Consider the following 6,652-nt stretch of genomic DNA (forward strand, 5'->3'; position numbering starts at 1 on the left):
TCTGCTCTTTACTGGATCAGCCTGCTAGCATTTCACCGCCTGTATCTTGTGTTATGCTTATATTTTGAAAACCATCTGAAAAGTGCCAGGCTCATTCAAGATTTCACGATTTTACAGAAGATTTAAAAAGAAGCAAATAGATTTTGTTTGTTGCAAAATACAAGGAATTGATTATTCTTCATCTCTGACATTGTGCTTAAGGGTTTAGGCCACTTTTGCAAGGCTCACCATTTAGCCTCAAGCGATTACTATTTTGTCTACATTAAGTTATGTCTTTTTATATGTGTGTCACTGTATTAGGAGAAAGGGAACTCACAACCCTGTCAACAGGATGTAGCTTCTGGGCTTTCTGTGAGGAAAGGATCTTTATTCACAGCTCTGAATCAACGCCGAGGCAGACAACAAATTGGCCCCTTCAAGTCTCCCTCTCCAAATGGTAAGGTTAGGCTTTAATTGTGGCACCTGGGTCGAAAAGCAGCCGAGTTATAGACAAAATAGCAATGCTCATGTCAGTGGACGTGTTGTGAATAGTTCACATAATACCAGTTTATACACAGTGGACACGGAGCCAGCCACCTTTGCTCCTCTGCCCTGTTCTCGCTGAATAAGAATCTGACATAAATTCTGCACATATAAAATTAGTAAATGCCACTGTAGCCGTAGTTAAATATCACACAAGCCCCCAGGGAGGGGAGTGGGGGGAGGAGGGGAGGTGGAAATGCTGGCAAGTTACCTTGGCCTATTTTTTTTCTTTTTTTTTTGTACAGGAGGGAAAGCCAAAGAGAAAGGAAGGGAAGGAAATTTGTCTGGAAGAGGAGATGTTGGGAGGTTAGAGAGAGGAGTGAACGGAGAGAAAACAGCTGTACATCACCAGAGAGGGTGGGAAGCCGATTGCAACTGAGCGCAGTGTTCAGATAAGGAGCTGTTCACACTTTTTTGTTCAGTATATAATTCCACATGTATTAATTCATAGTTTTGATGCCTTCAGTGTGAAGCTACAATATTCATAGTCATGAAAATAAAGAAAACCCTAGTTCAGATTGAGTACTACAACATCTCTTACCACAGGCTGGTGACACAACTTTATAATTCTGTGTCAAAGCTTAGTCATTGCCCAATCTAATCATTGAATCAGTGTGTATATAACATCAGTGAGAGGAGGGGTCCACATTTCCTACTCTTTATGCAGAAAAACAGAACAGTTTTGGTCCCAAAAATGCAAGGTTTTAGAAAAAAATAGATCAAGACATATTCTGTTCATATTCATAATTTCCATCGTCTACTCACCGATTGTTCATTGGGATTCAAACCACACATTCAGTTGAAAAGTGAATTAGCATATTTTTTGTGCTGCAGGTATTACTTTTTAGTTATAATATATAAGTTAGATGTACAAAATTTTTAAAAACGTAGGTTATCAAAACAGTATTACTTGAGCTGTGATGATGGATCTTAGTTGAAAGAACCCCAAATCAGATTTCCCCGTAGAGCTTCGGACTGGCATGTGCAGTTACATTTATTTTGTTATTTTCATATTTTCTGCAACATTTTCTCTTTCTTCCTGCCCCTCTCCCTTGCTGTCCTCCACTCAACCTTTTTCCTATCTGCCCCCAGCCTGTTGCTCCTCAGCGTGAGCCTGACAACTGCCACCCCCCCTAAATTTACCTACTGATTGCCAAGGGCACCTCTCAAATTAGTGACAGTGGGGCTGTTAAGTGACAAACTGACAGCCAAAGGTCTGTTAGTGTGAGAGAGAGTGAAAACTGCAGCACAACATTAATGCAGCACAACATTATTGTGACGTGACTCTGCTCTTTTTCTGTTTTTTTTTTCTGGCTCAGACTATGACAAAGCAACTGGTGATGAGCTTGCTGTTGGCACTTTATCTTAATTGGAAGTTCTGGTCTTGTGCCAACACCAGCAGCCATGATGCAATAGCTCTGAGAAGCAGAAGAACACCAGTAGATTTACAATGGGGCACTTAGTGAATTGTTATAAGTGATCGATGTACATTATAAAATGCTTATAAATATGTGTTTTACAAAGCGACCCATGCTACACCTATTGGCACCTCAGTCCTTTGTCTAACCTCTATTTGATATTAGATTTTTATTTAAAGAACTACAAAATTATTTGTACTCCAGCCGAACTCACAAGGTTTTTGAAAGAGAATAAGGCCCGCAGCATCACAGAACTAGAACCTTGCTTAACAATGGATATTGTGTGCAGTTCCAATTACAACCCCAGTAGCTTTTAGTAAATTCAAACATTTACATCTGTGGGATAGAACAGCTGCCTTCCTGATGTTTCCCAAAAAACCGATTGGCATGTTGTTATGGAGACATGGGTGACCCAGGGATGCCAGTCTTTGCTTGAATTCTCTAATAACAGTGAGCTTCCCTAACATCTTCTTGGTGATAGCAAGATAAACTTGGGTCTTTGTCCATGCTTGTTTAAGATGAGAGCATTTTATTGACCAGACAAGGGGGATTCACTTGTCGCAGAAGCAACAGCTGAACAAGAAAAAAGAAAAGTGAGCATGTAAAGCAAAAAAAAATGTCACTGATTGTATAATTTAAGAAAAGACACAAACTATATAAAAAACATGACATACATATTTGTAGAAAGCACCAAAGATATGGAATAACACTCAAAATAAACATGTTTTTTTTTTTGTTTGTGCAGTGTTTAAAGACAATATTTATTATTACAGTTCTACGTGTTTTAACCTGTGAATTATTTATCTAACTGCACAAATAAGCAAGTTTAGGTAATCTATTCTATTGTTGCAATTTCTTAACCTAATAACATAATTAGACTTGTTTTGCACGTTATGTTGTCTTTCCCGTTTTGAAGTGTAACTAAGATTAATTACATCATTGTCGGGGTCTGTGTTGTGTGTATATTGTGCTTGCAACATTTCTTCAGTTTTTTCAGATGGTGCTGGAGTTTTCAGGTGTGGTGAGTGACAGGTGCGACTTATTCTGCTGAGTGCATGGAGGAGTACTTAAGCAGGAGGCTGCCAGCACTTCGACGCCAGAGTAGTAACAAGCTCAACCACCTCTAATCTATGCTTCGTTCTTTGCTCCAAGTAACTTTGTTTATGCTCCTTTGGATTTAACTCGCTGAACACAGACTTCGGTCCCAGAAGTTCTGGGCGATCAAGATTATCTACGTTTTGAGGACTTCGTTTCCTAACCCCTGACTTTCATCTGGACACAGATCAAGTTGGCAGCTTCCTGCTTCCTCCGTCTTCTGGACCAAGGCATAAGCGTACCCTGTCCACCCTCCAATGCAAGTATCTGCACATTGGATTTACTCCTGGTCTCACCAAGCTCACTCAAACAGCACCAGAGAAATCATCTGAACAAAATCTGCTTCGTAAACCTGGACTCCGAATCCCTCTACCCCTGGCAATCTGACTTTACCTATTTAGTAAGCCGTTTACCTGACTACTATAGTTATCTTTCGTTAGCTCTACCTTATATGAGTTCTTTGTTTCACCAGTTCTCTTCCCCCTCTTTCCATACAGTTGGCGATCCACCCGTTCACTTTCCTGATTATTTGCTGAAAATAAAACTCCAGTTTACTGATTTCAGTTTCTTCCGAATGTACTTCTGTATGTGGGTCAGATCTATTTCAAAAACGATGACAATCATATCTGGAGAAGGAGTCAAACTTCCCTTCCCTCTGAGATCATCTTGAAAAAATAAAGCATAAATTAAAAAACAAATGTTTTAGACATTTGAATATAGTAGCTGTGATACTGTTGATTTTGTGAAAACACTCATTCTCCCCACTGAATAAATTCAAAACTCAAATTAAAGGTTGTGTTTTTTTTTTACAAATTTCAATCAGGGTTACCAAGCAAATAAGCATAAGCAACAGCATTTTCAAATATGTTTTGTCACTTCTTTGAATTAATGGCAGCATAAATGTGTGCAATTAACTGCATAACCAATTATTGCTAACACAATATACCAGATACAGCAGGGCCTAATTTGGTGGTGATTTTCAGAGTAAATGTTATTCCACTCACTTGCATCAACGCCACATGTTTTTTTTTTTGTTGGAAACTTTGCTTGAAGGGGGGTTGAGATTCCTTCTCCAAAGGGATTGTGTTAAATTACTGCAAACCGTTTAGCGTCCAGCACACAAAATGGCGTTTTTCAGCCATATGGAACAGCTTACGAATTGTTGACGTACAGAATCTATAACAAATGATAATGATTTGCAGGTGCGGGCCGGATGAGGTGTGGTTTAAGCTTGACGGTTTGATGGCTTCAGCATGACTTGTGTTCCCTGATTCTAATGTTCCTTGCCCACTAGACTAATGGAATTTGATATTTATGCTTATTTTGCTCTTTCATACAGTGTGAACTGGTGGATTAGTTTAATATGGGCATAAGAATGTAAGTGCAGTTCTGTCGGTGTCTTTATGCTTAAATTATGTTACGGGTAAAAAATCTCCATCTTGTATGTACAGATTGTGGGACTTGTTTCCAACTATTGTTTTGATTTGCTCTTGCTAATCAATAGAACAACACATCCAATTCAATGATTTTTGAAAAGCCCTGAGCGTTAATTAAGCATACAATTGTCACACATTTACAAGTACAACAGCAGCTGTACACCTGTCAGATTTATATGCATGTGTATCACATCTTTAAAAACAAATTACATGCAGATGACTTATTCATGTTGTGACAGATGCTTTTACTCTTGTCACCTCGAGGAAGACGAGAAGTCTGGATGTGGGACTGATAAACAGGAATTGCAGGCAAATTCCTTTGTTACACCAAGAAAAAAATGCGTCAGAGAGCAACACGATCAAAACTTTCAAACAGAGGAGAAGCAGATGTGCAGGCCTTTCTAATACATGTAAAATACCCTCTTAGATAGGTAACATACCATCACTGACCACATGAAAATGTATTCAAGGCAGTGACAAATTGCATTACAGTCCAACCAAGTGAGTGTTTTAGAGGGCCCAATTTGTCGTCTCCAATAAAGGCCATTGTTGCTCAAATGTCTGGGCTCTTTGCCCACTTGTTGTTTTGAGCCAAACTGATGTAATGGCTGTAATGTCTGACAGCTGTCGGGGGCCGACATGAACTGAGTCAAATTCTGCGTGTCATGCCAAGTTTTCTCTGCATCAATATGTATAAGGTGAACAGGGCAAAGAAGAGGCTGCTTTGCTACAAATTGATGACTGTCTGCTGTGGTAACAAGAGGCCCCATCTGGTGCTGCTTTAGGTTTCCCCAGGCTCCTTGTGCAGACACCCAGTTTCCCTTCACCCAGGAAAACAAGGTGAAGGGAAGGTGGTGGTGCCTGTGTATGAGGTCAAAGGGGAATATATGATTGTAAAGGGGACTGCTTTAATGGCATTTGGATGAAAGAAGTGTCTAGGTCAAGACAGTCAACCCTGTGGATTACCATAGGCAAATGGCATGCGGTTTTTCCCCCCTTAGGATAGTAATAGATGTAGTGCTATGGAAAAAAAAAGTTTGTTCCCTTACAGATTTTTTATTATTTTTTTTTTGTGAAGGCTAAATGTTTCAGATCATCAAACGAATTTATTAATAGTCAATGATAACTGTAGTAAATAAAAAACACGCTTTTGAAAAATATCTTATCAGCTCCTAACGAATCTGTCCTATGTGAGAATTTATTTAGCCTTGTGGTGAGATAATGAACTGGCTGTGATCAGTTATTTTGTGATCAGTTTTACCAGCGAAACCTAGGCCATATTACTGCCTAATCGCTCTTAGTCTTCTTCTCTCAGAAAAACCTTCCACACTGAAGAGTTGTGTTGTTATTGGGACATTGTAGTTCTTAGGAAGGATGTGTTTAATGATCAGAAAATACGCCAGATTTTTTGAGATTCCAACAAGCACAACGCCAGTCTGGTCTTGTCAAGCTAAAAATTGTCTGATTCTGTTCACCAGCCGATTTCTCCGTGGTCACTAAATAATTTTCGTATGCCCTGGTATTTCGGATTCAGCTGTTTATTTTTCAAAGAATAAAGCAAAAGCCATTTATGGTGAAAAACTGCATAATTTTAGGAAACCCTGCATCTGTAAATAGAGCTAAATGTGACAATTGACATTGCAATGAACATCTCACAGCAGACAACCTGTAACAGCAGAAAAAGAACATGTGTAAGTAATAACAATAATGGTGGCCTATTAAAGTGCCGAACCAGGGTATTCTAAAATGCCAAGATGCACAAAAACTCTTTAAACTGGCTGAGCTGAAAGCAAGACAGCCATTATTTGTCCGATTAATTACACCTACTCACATGTCAAAATGTCTGCTCCTATAGTTTGAGTTATTACATTCTCTATGTAATATGTATGCATAGATATTGCTGCCAGCTGCAACTGCTGTGTTTTTATTATTGTTGCAACAATCTGGGAATCGAATTGTTCGGCTCTAGAAGTCTTCTGAGAAATTGACAAACTTCTGGCAAAACCCTACAAATATCATTGGAGCAATATAGGGCAGAGTATTAAAAATATAATGGTTCACATTGTTTTGGGAATATTGTTACCCATGTATACCTCTCCTCTTTCTCTAAAAATGATGTTTGCATTATTTTGTGAGGTGTCTTATTTTTGAGATTTTAATGGCCTACCCGGATTTAAAATT

At 38.9% G+C, this 6,652-nt stretch overlaps 1 long non-coding RNA gene across 1 annotated transcript; it reads left to right on the plus strand.

The window, feature by feature from the left end:
- The first annotated feature begins 305 nt into the window (after positions 1-305).
- On the plus strand, positions 306-3,682 carry LOC124883288. Its single transcript, XR_007042146.1, has 3 exons — positions 306-436; positions 768-3,435; positions 3,533-3,682. It is a non-coding gene; the product is annotated as an uncharacterized LOC124883288 (long non-coding RNA).
- The last annotated feature ends 2,970 nt before the right edge of the window (positions 3,683-6,652 follow it).

The sequence above is a fragment of the Girardinichthys multiradiatus genome, chromosome 17, assembly GCF_021462225.1.
Source record: "Girardinichthys multiradiatus isolate DD_20200921_A chromosome 17, DD_fGirMul_XY1, whole genome shotgun sequence".
Classification (NCBI taxonomy): domain Eukaryota; kingdom Metazoa; phylum Chordata; class Actinopteri; order Cyprinodontiformes; family Goodeidae; genus Girardinichthys; species Girardinichthys multiradiatus.